This window comes from Triticum urartu, chromosome 6 (assembly GCF_003073215.2).
Source record: "Triticum urartu cultivar G1812 chromosome 6, Tu2.1, whole genome shotgun sequence".
Classification (NCBI taxonomy): domain Eukaryota; kingdom Viridiplantae; phylum Streptophyta; class Magnoliopsida; order Poales; family Poaceae; genus Triticum; species Triticum urartu.
This window is the reverse complement of record NC_053027.1, coordinates 438,276,506-438,293,548: the sequence shown is the minus strand read 5'-3', so window position 1 is coordinate 438,293,548 and position 17,043 is coordinate 438,276,506.

The window sequence follows — 17,043 nt, the reverse complement described above, 5'->3', positions numbered from 1 at the left end:
TATGAAAACCATTGCGAACCCGCAGTGTGTTTGCCGAGATACAATGAATTGTGGATTTATGATCAGCTTATGTATGAATATTTTTGAATCTTCTCTAAATACTTATATGCATAATTTGATGTCTTTGTATTTCTCTTTGAATTATCGGGTTGGTTTGGCCAACTAGATTGTTTTTTTTGCAATAGGAGAGGTGCTTAGCTTTGGGTTCAATCTTGCGGTGTCCTTTCCCGGTGACAGTAGGGGCAGGAAGGCACGTATTGTATTGTTGCCATCGATGATAAAAAGATGGGGTTTTCATCATATTGCTTGAGTTAATCCCTCTACATCATGTCATCTTAATGCGTTACTCTATTCTTTATGAACTTAATACTCTAGATGCATGCTGGATAACGGTCGATGTGTTAAGTAATAGTAGTAGATGCAGAATCATTTCGATCTACTTGAGACGGACGTGATGCCTATATTCATGAACATTGACTTAGATATCGTCATAACTTTAAGCTTTTCTATCAATTGCTCGGTAGTAATTTGTTCACCCGCCGTATTATTTGCTATCTTGAGAGAAGCCTCTAGTGAAACCTGAAGGAAATATGCCCTAGAGGCAATAATAAAGTTGTTATTTATATTTCCTTATATCATGATAAATGTTTATTATTCATGCTAGAATTGTATTAATCGGAAACTTAGTACATGTGTGAATACATAGACAAACAGAGTGTCACTAGTATGCCTCTACTTGACTAGCTCATTAATCAAAGATGGTTAAGTTTCCTAGCCATGGACAAAGAGTTGTCATTTGATAAGCGGGGTCACATCATTAGAGAATGATGTGATTGACTTGACCCATCGTTAGCTTAGCACGTGATCATTACAGTTTCATTGCTACTGCTTTCTTCATGACTTATACATGTTCCTCGACTATGAGATTATGCAACTCCCGAATACCGGAGGAACACCTTGTGTGCTATCAAACGTCACAACGTAACTGGGTGATTATAAAGATGCTCTACAGGTGTCTCTGATGGTGTTTGTTGAAGTTGGCATAGATCGAGATTAGGATTTGTCACTCCGTAGTATCGGAGAGGTATCTCTGGGCCCTCTCGGTAATGCACATCACTATAAGCCTTGCAAGCAATGTGACTAATGAGTTAGTTGCGGGATGATGCATTACGGAACGAGTAAAGAGACTTGCCGGTAACAATTGAACTAGGTATGAGATACCGACGATCGAATCTCGGGCAAGTAACATACCGATGACAAAGGGAACAACGTATGTTGTTATGCGGTTTGACCGATAAAGATCTTCGTAGAATATGTAGGAACCAATATGAGCATCCAGGTTCCGCTATTGGTTATTGACTGGGATGAGTCTCGGTCATGTCTACATAGTTCTCGAACCCGTAGGGTCCGCACGCTTAACGTTCTGTGACGATTTGTATTATGAGTTATGTGATTTGATGACCGAAGTTTGTTCGGAGTCCCGGATGAGATCGGGGACATGACGAGGAGTCTCGAAATGGTCGAGACATAAAGATCGATATATTGGAAGGCTATATTCGGACATCGGAAAGGTTCTGAGTGATTCGGGTATTTTTCGGAGTATGAGAGTTACGGAATTCGTATTGGGCCTTAATGGGCCATACGGGAAAGGAGAGAAAGGCCTCAAGGGTGGCCGCGCCCCTTCCCATGGACTGGTCCGAATTGGACTAGGGAAAGGGGGCGCCCCCTTCCTTCCTTCTCCTTCTCCCTTCCCTTTTTCCTATTCCATGTGGGAGGTGGAATCCTACTAGGACTAGGGAGTCCTAGTAGGACTCCACACTTTGGGCGCGCCCTATGAGGGCTGGCCTCCTCCTCCCTCCATCCTTTATATACGTGGCCAGGGGCACCCCATAGACACACAAGTTGATCATTGATCCCTTAGCCGTGTGCGGTGCCCCCCTCCACCATAATCCACCTCGGTCATATCATCGTAGTGCTTAGGCGAAGCCCTGCGACGGTAGCATCATCATCACCGTCATCACGCCGTCGTGCTGACGAAGCTCTCCCTCGATACTCGCTAGATCGATAGTTCGTGGGACGTCACTGAGTTGAACGTGTGCAGATCGCGGAGGTGCCGTATTTTTGGTACTAGGTTCGGTCGGATCGTGAAGACGTACGACTACATCAACCGCATTGTCATAACGCTTCCGCTTACGGTCTATGAGGGTACGTGGACAACACTCTCCCTCTCGTTGCTATGCATCACCATGATAGATCTTGCGTGTGCGTAGGAATTTTTTGAAATTACTGCGTTCCCCAACAGTGGCATCCGAGCCAGGTCAATGCGTAGATGTTATATGCACGAGTAGAACACAAAGGAGTTGTGGCGTGGGTATATACATATTGCTTGCTGTCACTAGTTGATTCTTGATTCAGCGGTATTGTTGGATGAAGCGGCTCAGACCGACATTACGCGTACGCTTACGCGAGACTGGTTCTACCAACGTGCTTCACACACAGGTGGCTAGTGGGTGTTTGTTTCTCCAACTTTAGTTGAATCGGATTCAATGAATATGGTTCTTTCTGAAGATCAAAAAGCAATCACTATACCGCGTTGTGGTTTTTGATGCGTAGGTAAGAACGGTTCTTGCTCAGCCCGTAGCAGCCACGTAAAACTTGCAACAACAAAGTAGAGGACGTCTAACTTGTTTTTGCAGGGCTTGTTGTGATGTGATATGGTCAAGACGTGATGAGGTAAGTTGTTCTATGAGATGATCATGTTTTCTTGAAGTTATCGGCAACTGGCAGAAGCCTTATGGTTGTCTCTTTATTGCATAAGATGCAAGGTGCCAAATAATTGCTTTACTTTATCGCTATGCGATAGCAATAGTTGCAAGAGCAATAGTTGGCGAGACGACCATGTGATGACACGTTGATAGAGATCAAGATGATGGAGATCATGGTGTCATGCCGGTGACGATAGAGATCATGACAGTACTTTGGAGATGGAGATCAAAGGCGCAAGATGATCATGGCCATATCATGTCACATATTTTGATTGCATGTGATGTTTATCTTTATATGCATCTATTTTTCTTAGTACGGGTAGCATTATAAGATGATCCTCACTAAATTTCAAGGTATAAGTGTTCTCCCTGAGTATGCACCTGCCAAAGTTCGTCGTGCCGAGACACCACGTGATGATCGGGTGTGATAAGCTCTATTCACATACAACGGGTGCAAGCCAGTTTTGCACACGTGGAATACTCGAGTTAAACTTGATGAGCCTAGCATATGCAGATATGGCATCGGAACACTGGAGACCGAAAGGTCAAGCGTGAATCATATAGTAGATATGATCAACATAGTGATGTTCACCATTGAAAACTACTCCATCTCACGTGATGATCGGACATGGTTTAGTTGATTTGGATCACGTGGTCATTTAGATGACTAGAGGGATGTCTATCTAAGTGGGAGTTCTTAAGTAATATGATTAATTGAACTTTAATTTATCATGAACTTAGTCCTGATAGTATTTGCATAACTATGTTGTAGATCAATAGCTCGTGATGTATCTCCCGTTTATTTTTGATATGTTCCTAGAGAAAAACTATTTGAAAGATGATAGTAGCAATGATGCGGACTAGGTGTGTGATCTGAGGATTATCCTCATTGCTGCACAGAAGAATTATGTCCTTGATGCACCTGCTAGGTGACAGACCTATTGCAGGAGTAGATGCAGACGTTATGAATGTTTGACAAGCTCGGTATGATGACTACTTGATAGTTTAGTGCACCATGCTTTACGGCTTAGAACCGGGACTTCAAAAATGTTTTGAACGCCACAGAGCATATAGATGTTCCAAGAGTTGAAATTGGTATCTCATACTCATGCCCGTGTCAAGAGGTATGAGACCTCTGACAGTACTTTGCCTACAAGATGGAGGAGAATAGCTCAACGAGTGAGCATGTGCTCAGAATGTCTGAGTATTACAATCACTTGAATCAAGTGGGAGTTAATCTTCCCGATAAGATAGTGATTGACAGAGTTCTCTAGTCACTATCACCAACTTACTAGAAATTCGTGATGAACTATAATATGCAAGGGATAGCGGAAACGATTCCCAAATCTCTTCGCAATGATGAAATCGGCGAAGGTAGAAATCAAGAAAAAGCATCAAGTGTTGATGGTTGACAAGACCACTAGTTTCAAGTAAAAGGGCAAGGGAAAGAAAGGTAACTTCAAGAAGAATTGCAAGAAAGTTGCCACTCCTATGAAGAAGCCCAAAGCTAGACCCAAGCCTGAAACTGAGTGCTTCTACTGCAAAGGAAATGGTCACTGGAAGTGGAACTGCCCTAGATACTTGGCGGATAAGAAGGATGGCAAAGTGAACAAGGTATATTTGATATACATGTTATTGATGTGTACTTTACTAGTGTTTATAGCAAACCCCTCGGTATTTGATACTAGTTCAGTTGCTAAGAGTAGTAACTCAAAACAGGAGTTGCAAAATAAACAAAGACTAGTTGAGGACGAGGTGACGATGTGTGTTGGAAATGATTCCAAGGTTGATAAGATCACCATCGCACACTCCCTTTACCTTCGGGATTAGTGTTGAACCTAAAATAAATGTTATTTGGTGTTTGCGTTGAGCATAATATGATTGGATCATGTTTATTGCAATACGGTTATTCATTTAAGTCAAAGAATAATTGTATTCTGTTTACATGAATAAAACCTTCTGTAGGTCATACACCCAAGGTGAATGGTTTATTGAATCTCGATCGTAGTGATACACATATTCATAATATTGAAGCCAAAAGATGCAAAGTTAATAATGATAGTGCAACCTATTGTGGCACTGCCGTTTAGGTCATATTGGTGTAAAGCGCATGAAGAAACTCCATGCTGATGGACTTTTGGAATCACTTGATTATGAATCACTTGATGCTTGCGAACCATGCCTCATGGGCAAGATGACTAAGACTCCGTTCTCTGGAACAATGGAGCGAGCAACTGACTTATTGGAAATAATACATACTGATGTATGCGATTCGATAAGTGTTGAGGCTCGCGGCGGATATCGTTATTTTCTCACCTTCACAGATGATTTGAGCAGATATGGGTATATCTACTTAATGAAACATAAGTCTGAAACATTTGAAAAGTTCAAAGAATTTCAGAGTGAAGTGGAAAATCATCGTAACAAGAAAATAAAGTTTCTACGATCTGATCGTGGAGGAGAATATTTGAGTTACGAGTTTGGTCTTCATTTGAAACAATGCAGAATAGTTTCGCAACTCACGCCACCTGGAACACCACAACATAATGGTGTGTCCGAACATCATAACCGTACTTTATTGGATATAGTGCAGTCTATGATGTCTCTACCGATTTACCACTATCGTTTTGGGGTTATGCATTAGAGATAGCTACATTCATGTTAAATAGGGCACCATCTAAATCCATTGAGACGACACCTTATGAACTGTGGTTTGGCAAGAAACCCAAGTTGTCGTTTCTTAAAGTTTGGGGCTGCGATGCTTATGTGAAAAAGCTTCAACCTGATAAGCTCGAACCCAAATCAAGAAATGTGTCTTCATAGGATACCCAAAGGAGACTGTTGGGTACACCTTCTATCACAGATCCGAAGGCAAGATATCGTTGCTAAGAATGGATCCTTTCTAGAGAAGGAGTTTCTCTCGAAAAAGTGAGTGGGAGGAAAGTAGAACTTGATGAGGTAATTATACCTGCTCACTTATTAGGAAAGTAGTTCATCACTGAAATCAGTTCCAGTGATTCCTACACCAGTAAGTGAGGAAGTTAATGATGATGATCATGAAACTTTGGATCAAGTTACTACCGAATCTCGTAGGTCAACCAGAGTACGTTCCGCACCAGAGTGGTACGATAATCCTGTTCTGGAGGTCATCTTACTTGACCATGACGAACCTACAACTATGAGGAAGCGATGATGAGCCCAGATTCCGCAAAATGGCTTGAGGCCATGAAATCTGAGATGGGATCCATGTATAAAGAACAAAGTATGGACTTTGATTGACTTGCCCGATGATCGGTGAGCCATTGAGAATAAATGGATCTTCAAGAAGGAAGACGGACGCTGATAGTAGTGTTACTATCTACAAAGCTCGAATTGTCGCAAAAAGGTTTTTGACAAGATCAAGGTGTTGACTACGATGAGATTTTCTCACTCGTAGCGATGCTTAAGTCTGTCAAATCATGTTAGCAATTGCCACATTTTATGAAATCTGGCAAATGGATGTCAAAACTGCATTCCTTAATGGATTTCTTAAAGAAGATTTGTATATGATACAACAAGAAATTTTTGTCAATCCTAAAGGTGCTAACAAAGTGTGCAAGCTCCAGCGATCCATGTATGGACTGGTGCGAGCATCTCGGAGTTGGAATATACGCTTTGATGAGTTGAATAAAGCATATAGTTTTATACAGACTTTTGGAGAAGTTGTATTTACAAGAAAGTGAGTGGGAGCTCTGTAGCATTTCTGATATTATATGCGGATGACATATTGTTGATCGGAAATGATACTGAATTTCTGGATAGCATAAGAAAAAACTTGAATAATTATTTTTCAAAGAAAGACCTCGGTGAAGCTGCTTACATATTGAGCATCAAGATCTATAGAGATAGATCAAGACGCTTGATAAGATTTTTCAATGAGTACGTACCTTGACAAGATTTTGAAGTAGTTCAAAATGGAATAGTCAAAGAAGGAGTTCTTGCCTGTGTTGCAAGGTGTGAAGTTGAGTAAAGACTCAAAACCTGACCATAGAAATTAGAAAGAGAATGAAAAGTCATTCCCTATGCCTCAGTCATAAGTTCTATAAAGTATGCTATGCTGTGTACCAGTCCTATTGTATACCTTAGCATGATTCTGGCAAGAGGGTACAATAGTGATCCAGGAGTGGATCACTGGACAACGGTCAAAAATATCCTTAGTGGAATAAGGAAATGTTTCTCGATTTATGAGGTGACAAAGAGTTCGTCGTAAAGAGTTACGTCGATGCAAGCTTTGACACCGATCTAGATGACTCTAAGTCTCGATCTAGATACATATTGAAAGTGGGAGCAATTAGCTAGAGTAGCTCCATGCAAAGCATTGTAGACATAGAAAATTTGCAAAATACATACGGCTCTGAATGTGGCAGACCCGTTGAACTAAATTTCTCTCACAAGCAAAACATGATCACTCTTTGGGTGTTAATCACATAGCGACGTGAACTAGATTATTGACTTTAGTAAACCCTTTGGGTGTTAGTCACATGGAGATGTGAACTAATCACATAAAGATGTGAACTATTGGTGTTAAATCACATGACGATGTGAACTAGATTATTGACTCTAGTGCGAGCGGGAGACTGAAGGAAATATGCCCTAGAGGCAATAATAAAGTTGTTATTTATATTTCCTTATATCATGATAAATGTTTATTATTCATGCTAGAATTGTATTAACCGGAAACTTAGTACATGTGTGAACACATAGACAAACAAAGTGTCACTAGTATGCCTCTACTTGACTAACTCGTTAATCAAAGATGGTTAAGTTTCCTAGCCATGGACAAAGAGTTGTCATTTGATAAGCGGGGTCACATCATTAGAGAATGATGTGATTGACTTGACCCATTCGTTAGCTTAGCACGATGATCGTTAAGTTTCATTGCTATTGCTTTCTTCATGACTTATACATGTTCCTATGACTATGATATTATGCAACTCCCGAATACCGGAGGAACACCTTGTGTGCTATCAAACGTCACAACGTAACTGGGTGATTATAAAGATGCTCTACATGTGTCTCTGATGGTGTTTGTTGAGTTGGCATAGATCGAGATTAGGATTTGTCACTCCGTGTATCGGAGAGGTATCTCTAGGCCCTCTCGGTAATGCACATCACTATAAGCCTTGCAAGCATTGTGACTAATGAGTTAGTTGCGGGATGATGCATTACGAAACGAGTAAAGAGACTTGTCGGTAACGAGATTGGACTAGGTATTGAGATACCTACGATCGAATCACGGGCAAGTAACATACCGATGACAAAGGGAACAACGTATGTTGTTATGCGGTTTGACCGATAAAGATCTTCGTAAAATATGTAGGAACCAATATTAGCATCCAGGTTCCCCTATTGGTTATTGACTGGAGATGAGTCTCGGTCATGTCTACATAGTTCTTGAACCCGTAGGGTCCGCACGCTTAACGTTCTGTGATGATTTGTATTATGAGTTATGTGATTTGATGACTGAAGTTTTTTCGGAGTCTCGGATGAGATCGGGGACATGATGAGGAGTCTCGAAATGGTCGATACATAAAGATCGATATATTGGAAGGCTATATTCGGACCTCGGAAAGGTTCCGAGTGATTCGGGTATTTTTCGAAGTACATGAGAGTTACAGGAATTCGTATTGGGCCTTAATGGGCCATACGGGGAAGGAGAGAAAGGCCTCAAGGGTGGCCGCGCCCCTTCCCCATGGACTGGTCCGAATTGGACTAGGGAAAGGGGGCGCCCCCTTCCTTCCTTCTCCTTCTCCCTTCCCTTTTTCCTATTCCATGTGGGAGGTGGAATCCTACTAGGACTAGGGAGTCCTAGTAGGACTCCACACTTTGGGCGCACCCTATGAGGGCTGGCCTCCTCCTCCCTTCATCCTTTATATACGTGGCCAGGGGGCACCCCATAGACACACAAGTTGATCATTGATCCCTTAGCCATGTGCGGTGCCCCCCTCCACCATAATCCACCTCGGTCATATCATCGTAGTGCTTATGCGAAGCCCTACAACGGTAGCATCATCATCACCGTCATCACGCCATCGTGCTGACAAAGCTCTTCCTCGACACTCAGCTGGATCGAGAGTTCATGGGACGTCATCGAGCCGAACGTGTGCAGATCGCAGAGGTGCCGTACTTTTGGTACTAGAATCGGTCGGATTGTGAAGACGTATGACTACATCAACCGCGTTGTCATAACGCTTCTGCTTACGGTCTACGAGGGTACGTGGACAACACTCTTCCCCTCTTGTTGCTATGCATCACCATGATAGATCTTGCGTGTGCGTAGGAAATCTTTGAAATTATTGCGTTCCCCAACAAAACCTATGGTCCCTGGGTCTATTTTCCATCATATAATTTTCCGATCTACAATATTAGTTTCCGATCTACTATTTTTACAATCTTCTACTTTCCGATCTACAAACCAAAAATACCAAAAATATTTACTTTATCGTTTATTTATCTCTATCAGATCTCACATTTGCAATTAACCGTGAAGGGATTGAAAACCCCTTTATCGCGTTGGGTGCAAGTTGTTTGATTGTTTGTACAGGTATTCGGTGACTTGTGCATTGTCTCCTACTGGATTGATACATTGGTTCTCAAACTGAGGGAAATACTTATCTCTAGTTTGCTGCATCACCCTTTCCTCTTCAAGGGAAAAACCAACACAAGCTCAAGAAGTAGCAACACCTCATCTAGGCAGCTTTGCATTGGAAGGCCCTTTCCAGTGCATCAAGGTGTACCGGTGCTAAGGGTGCCACACGAGCAAAAAAGTGATGTGACAGAGCAATTAAATGAGGAGAGAGAGTATCATGGTGACCCAGAAGGAAACGATGCTAAGCACGTGGACCTATGCAAAATGACTATCAACCAATGGATGAAGGTGTTTTGGTGTTAAAACATTAAATGAAGGAGACTTAGCTACAAAAGTTAAGCATCAATGCATTGGGGAGAGTAGTTGCTAAACTTTTTAATGCATTTAGCATCTTACCTTAGCACCAATGCATTGGAAGAGGCCGAAGAGACCTGACTAGCCTAAACACATCTCTCCTCATTTAATACATGCCACATAAGCAAATTTGTCTTGGACTATGCTATGGTACTTGCTAAGTTACTCCCACTATAACTAGCATAGTGGGAAGTAACTTAGACTAGTAACATGCATATGTTACTAGTCTATGTTACCACCTTCATAGTGCGGAGTAACATATGTGTGGTATCATGTAAGTCATCATTTATTAAGATGTAGACTCATTTTGCCTTGGGATGCGCTATGTTACAGTAACATATTATGTTACTCCAAATACCTCTTTCCTCATTAAATACATGCAACGTAAGCAAATTTTTCTTGGAATATGTTAGATTACTTGCTATGTTACTCCCACTATGACTAGCCTTAGACTACCCACAATGGGAGTAACATAGGTGGTAACATCACACATATTTAGACAAAATAGATGATGTGGCAAGTAATTAATAAAGAAAGAGAGTGGTGTGATAACATAGCTAGTTTTTTTGCGGCTTGTAACATACTCCCTTCGTCCGGTGAAAAGTGTACATCTAGCTTCAAAAATTGTCCACAAAAAAGTGTACTTCTATCTTCCCAATGCACTTTAAAATAGAAATATATACTTCTCTCTCATCACACGATAATCAAGACCAATAGCAATCTACACATGGTCTTCTTAATTGTTACATGCACTTAGCTCATTGGGGGTTGGATAATTAAAGAGGAGAGAGATGGTGGCTTGCACCTTTACAATGCATTTTTTACTTAACTCCATAATTTGTCCTAAAATTTCTAGATGTACACTCTTCACCGGACGAAGGGAGTAGCTAGTTACTAGTAGTATGGGTAACATCACACATAGCAAGATAAGATGAGTCTATAACTTAATAAATGAAGTGTTGCATGACACCACACATATGTTACTCCCCATTGTGGAAGTAGTAACACAAACTAGTAACATATGCATGCGAAATTGCATTGGAGCTCTCGGCGACTACACCCAGTGTAATCCCTCCCATCCACTAGCATTGGGATTCCCACTCACTATATTACCTGCTTTGTATTCACACCTTTTCACTTCTAGTAATCCATTTACACTGCTTGGTATATCATATAAACAGTGCACGCGTTCTCTGTCTCGGTCCAGACAAATGGATGTCCTCCTGAAGCCGGTCTCACCTGCCAACTTCCAACCACCCAAATGTAGTTAATGCACGCGCTACACTCTTCCTCCCAACGGCACAATGCTCACTACAATGGTCATCTTCCTCCTCTGAACAACTGCATATCATACCATCACGATCCTTTCTTATCTTCAAGCTTGCTCTCTCACCTTGTTCCTCGCTGGTAGATGGTTCTCATTTCCACATCAAGCTCAAGCATTCCCATGTCAAACTCCAGCGTGCCCCTTGTTTCTCTGTAGGAGCAACCACCACTTCCCCTCATGGTTTGCCCTTTCTGCAACAATGAATGGTTTCGGTTCATGTGTCTCCCGCACTACAAACAATCCAGGCAAACACTTTTACAAGTGCGAGCACGGGTGGATATGTCCTAATATCTTCATAATTTTTTAGTACTATCTCGTTCTTCTGCTAGATTTATTCTTCGCGTTCTCTCCTCTTTTTTGTAGTCGCGCAAGTGCACCTTCTGAAAATGGGAGGAAAACTACATCAACGTCATACGTGCCAAGTGGCCAAGGCTGTTCATCACCGCTTCCCGTGAAGACAGGAAATCCACCGATCATCATCGCTCTTCTCTCAATCAATCTGCTCGCCCTGTTGTTCGTATTCCATAGGTGGGCGTGAAGCGCCAGTTATTCAAGTACCTTTGTGCTGTGCATCAAGTCCACTCACATAGAAAGGAAGAATTATGTTCAGTCGTCGTGTCTGTAACCAGTTGTCCTTCAGAGGCAATCTTTGTTTTTATATTATCCCCCATCTAATTAGATGTTCCAATCGTTTTTCACCATTTGTAACGCCTTGATATTTTCATAATCAGATGCGTGTTTTAATTAATTTTTAGTACGTCAATTGTCCATTATGTTTTCCATTCACAAGCATATCGTCAAATCCAGACTTGCACCGTCCTTACTGTTCATTTGTACGGGGCAACTAATGCTCAGTAACTCCTCTAAATATCTCCGCACATGCCCTTCATGTACACCCATGCACACAAGTCAAAAGGTCAAGTCCTCCCTGCAAAAAGCATGCCTCATCTGTCAAATGACACTGTACATCCTTCACTACACGCTTACACAAACTCCGGACCCACACGCTTCCCATATCGCATTATAAACACCAGCACGGTGCACATCCAAGCACAAAGTCCAATCCAAGCAGCCACAAATTGAGGCAGCCATAGCGTAGACAACTCGAACTATTGGAACAGCCTAATCTAGCCAGAGTTCTTATGTAAGACCCACGATGCGGCTATATCTCCGCGTGTCGGAGCACGACTTAGAGGCATAACCGCATGTAGGCATGTCGCAAGAGGGGTAATCTTTACACATCCCATGTACTGAATAAGAGAGGGATAAAGAGTTGGCTTACAATCGCCACTTCACACAATACATGAAATATAGCATTACATCATCCAGATACAATCAAGGTCCGACTACGGAACCAAAATAAAAGAAGACCACCCCTAATGCTAGATCCCCGATTGCCCCGACTAGGCTCCACTACTGATCAACTGAAACGAAACAACACAACGAACAAGATCTTCATCGAGCTCCTCCTTGAGCTCGGTGCGTCACCTGCACTGGTATCATCGGCACCTGCAACTGGTTTTGGAAGTAATCTGTGAGTCACGGGACTCAGCAATCTCACACCCGCGAGATCAAGACTATTTAAGCTTATGGGTAGGAAAGGTAGTGAGGTGGAGCTGCAGCAAGCACTAGCATATATGGTGGCTAACTTACGCAAATGAGAGCGAGAAGAGAAGCAAAGCACGTCGTGAACTAGAAGTGATCAAGAAGTGATCCTGAAACTACTTACGTTCAAGCATAACACAAGAACCGTGTTCACTCCGACCGGAAAGAGACCATCACGGCTACACACGCGGTTGATGCATTTTAATTAAGTTAAGTGTCAAGTTCTCTACAACCGGACATTAACAAATCCCATCTGCCCATAACCGTGGGCACGGCTTTCGAAAGTTCGAAACCCTGCAGGGGTGTCCCAACTTAGCCCATCACAAGCTCTCACGGTCAACGAAGGATATTCCTTCTACGGGAAGACCCGATCAGACTCGGAATCCCGGTTACAAGACATTTCGACAATGGTAAAACAAACCAGCAAACCGCCCGATGCGCGACATCCGATAGGAGCTGCACATATCTCGTTCTCAACACACCGGATGAGCGCTCCGTACAACTAAAACCAGCCCTCAAGTTTCCCCGAGGTGGCGCAAGGACTCGGTTCGGACCAACACTTAGACAAGCACTGGCCCGGGGGGGTTAAAAAAGATGACCCTCGAGAGAGCGACTCCCAAGGGAAAATAGGTGGTGGTGAGGCAAATGGTAAAACCAAGGTTGGGCCTTGCTGGAGGAGTTTTATTCAAAGCGAACTGTCAAGGGGTTCCCATTATAACCCAACCGTGTAAGGAACGCAAAATCAAGGAACATAACACCGGTATGACGGAAACTAGGGCGCAAGAGTGGAACAAAACACCAGGCATAAGGCCGAGCCTTCCACCCTTTACCAAGTATATAGATGCATTAATTAAATAAGAGATATTGTGATATCCCAACAACACATGTTCCAACATGGAACAAACTTCAATCTTCACCTGCAACTAACAACGCTATAAGAGGGGCTGAGCAAAGCGGTAACATAGCCAACAACGGTTTGCTAGGAAAGGTGGGTTAGAGGCTTGACATGGCAATATGGGAGGCATGATATAGCAAGTGGTAGGTAACGCGGCATAGCAATAGAGCGAGCAACTAGCAAGCAAAGATAGAAGTGATTTCGAGGGTATGGTCATCTTGCCTGAGATCCCGCAAGGAAGAAGAAGAGTCCACGAAGAAGACAAATGGACCGTAGTCGAACGGATCCTCAAACGACGTTAACGAACCAACCCGAAGAAGCACAACCCGGAAAGAAGCAACAACATAGTAAACAACCATCACATAACATGGCATGATGCACAACCAAGTATGATGCATGTCCGGTTTAATGAGGCATGGCATGGCAAATGCAAACCAATCCTACAAATTAAGTGGAGCTCAATATGCAACTCCGTTGCATATTGACGAAACACCACGTCAAGTTATTTAGTTCTCCTCGTTTATGTACCCAACAATATTAAATGTTGATTAACATGGCAAGAGGTGAAGCACAACAAAACTACCTATCTAGGCAAGTTTAAATGAGGCCGGAACAACAAACAACAATTCCGGAAAATCCTCATATGCATAATTAGGTTTGGTACTGTTCTGCCCTAAACCATATTTTAGAGTTGTTAAACATGCAAAGTAAAGCCACCATGTTAAACTAGGCATTCTACCCCATTTACATATAAATTTTAGGTTTGGAGCTACGGTTATTAAGTTATGGAATAAATCATTTTAGCATGGTAATAAGGGAAAATTAAACAAACAACATTTAAACATTTCAAACATGGATAAAAGTGGCATATTATGAAACTACACAAAATTCTAGGCATTTTACATATATAAATTGTTTTAATCCGATGCACGGTTGTGGAGATATTAAATGCATGAAGCTTGGGGAGTTTTCTACAAAACAGGTAAATCACTGGAATATTGCTAAAATCGCAGACAAGGAAAAAAAAAACACACTGGGCCGAATCTGATTGGCCCAGTAATGTACAGGAGAGGGAGTGGAGAGGGGCTGCTCACTTTGGGCCTAAAGGAGAAGAGGACCGGCTCGGTTTGGTTGGAGAGGGAGGCTGGAAGGGGTGCTCCGGGCACCTATCGCGTATGCACTTCTCACCGCGAAGTGTTCCGGGTGATTTCGGAGAAAACTGGAGTACCGGAGGGTTACCGGAACCCCCCGGGAGAAGTAATGGGCCATATGGGCCTTAGTGGAGGAGAAGGGAGCCAGAGGTGGGCCACGCGCCTCCTCCCCCCTGGTCCGAATTGGACTAGGAGAGGGGGGGCGCGCTGGAACCGATCAACCGCGCGGACCAGCAGGCCCGCTGGGCTTCTGTTCTGAAAAAAGAAACGAAGGCCATGGCCGATGGAGAAGACGCAGGAAGGAGGGGTCCCGGCGGCGGGGTCGGCGGGAACCGGCCGGAACGACATGGATTCGGTGGCTAGGCGGCGAAGCAGAGGAGATCCGGTCCAAATCGGGGCCGAGGCGCAGAGCTTGACGGCGCGTCTTGGTCCATGGCGGCGGTGGTGGTCCTGCAGGGAGGCCTCGGTGCGCCATGGCGGCGGAAGGAGGCGACTTTGTCACGGCTCGTCCGATCTTGCCGGAGACGGGGCGAAACCGAGGTCGAGGAGGCGCAACCACTCGATCGACGGTGGCGAGGCGAGCTTCGTCGGGCGTCCATGGCAGGGTCTTGGTCCCCTGGTACAGAGACGGAGAGAGAGTTGAGAGAGAGGAGGAGCAGAGAAGTGAAGGAAAACGGGAAGGAGAGGAAGAGAAGTGGAGCGGCGTGGGGCTGGTCCTGCTGGTGTTGCACAGGCTCGAGCAGGGAGAGGCCGACGGCTTGGCGGTTGAGCACTGCTGGTGGCGGTTGGCTCGGTGAGGAAATCGGGGAGATGGAGGGAAGATCCCTAGGGGAACTCGGTGGAGTGGCGGCGCTGAATTGGCCTCGGTGGATGTTTCGGATCGGAGGTGGCTCGGTTGGTCGGTGCGAAAACGAGGGGAGTGTGGACGGGAGGGATCCCGATGGAGAGAGGCGGCGGCGAGGGGGATTGGTGGATTGGACAGGATAGGCTAGGGTTTGACTGGTTATTTATAGCATTGGATTTAGATTAGGGGCTAACTCGTCCTCCGATCGCAATGGACGACCGCGAATAAAATAGCTAGGGAGTCCAAATAAGAAAACGTGAGTTTTGTAGATGTTTGGGGATGATCCGGACCAAGGTGACGACTGTCCGGGTCGGGTCCGGGACAGCTTTTCGGACGCGCGCGAGGAGGGCCGCGGGCTGACGAGAGAGGTTAGGTGGCCTGGCGGTGAGTGGTAGTGGGCTGTAGAAAGCCTAGGGCTGAGAGGAGAGAAGAGAGAGACCCGGACTGTTTCCGGAGACCGAAAACGTCCGACGTTTAACCGACTATATGTCGCTATAGTTATCCGTTGGGGCGTCAAACGGACTCCGAATGCGATGAAACTTGGCAGGCGGTCTACTGACAACAAAACAACACCGCACGCCAACTTTCATCCCATTCCGAGAAAATTTTCCGGCCACTTATAAAATAATATTCGGACGTGCCGCGGGCGCGTGCAGTGTGTCTGGGCTCAGAACGGACAACAGACGGAACTGGGGGAACCCGAACGGATGCAAGTTTTAAAAACATGATGATGCAATGCACATGATGACATGGCAAGATGCGACACGCAAGCAAATGACAAGGCAACAACAACGAATAATTGAAAGACACCTGGCGCATCGGTCTCAGGGCGTCACATCTTACATATTCAACAATGTTTAAATGAAACAATAAGATTTGGAGTCTTTGATTTTGACTCAGGGTCTCCATCTAGCTTGTTAAAAATCGAAACAACTTACATGCAATCGATGCAGTTTACAGGAAGGAAAAGCCGATCTGCTGAATGGATCATCTTCTTTCGCCAAAAAAAGTACAACTACTTTAGATTTTGTCTAATAATCGGATGCACACAAGTATTACCCAACTCAAATCCTCTTATTCTCTGCAATTTTTGTTTGGAATATAATCAGTAGTACCAGAGGAGAGGAAGTCTGTTCTTCAGATTTGGCAATGGAGTGCTTGCGGGCTAGGAGAAGACTCCACAGATATGTGATGATGGATTCATTTAATTCTTGCCGGACAAACTGAATGTCCCCACGTAGATAGAATAAATGACTCAGAACATGTAGCTACTGTTTCGTCGTACGTAGGCGGTGGCGTATTCATAATCTGTAAGAGCATGGTTAATAGAAGAGCCCGCTACGGGCTATATACCAGTGCCACATCACCTTATAGTCTTCCTAAAACCATACTCATACAATAGGCTGACTGTAGATTAATTATTAGGCTGGCTATAGCATTCAATGCTTGCATGTGGACTGAGGAAAAGGGACTC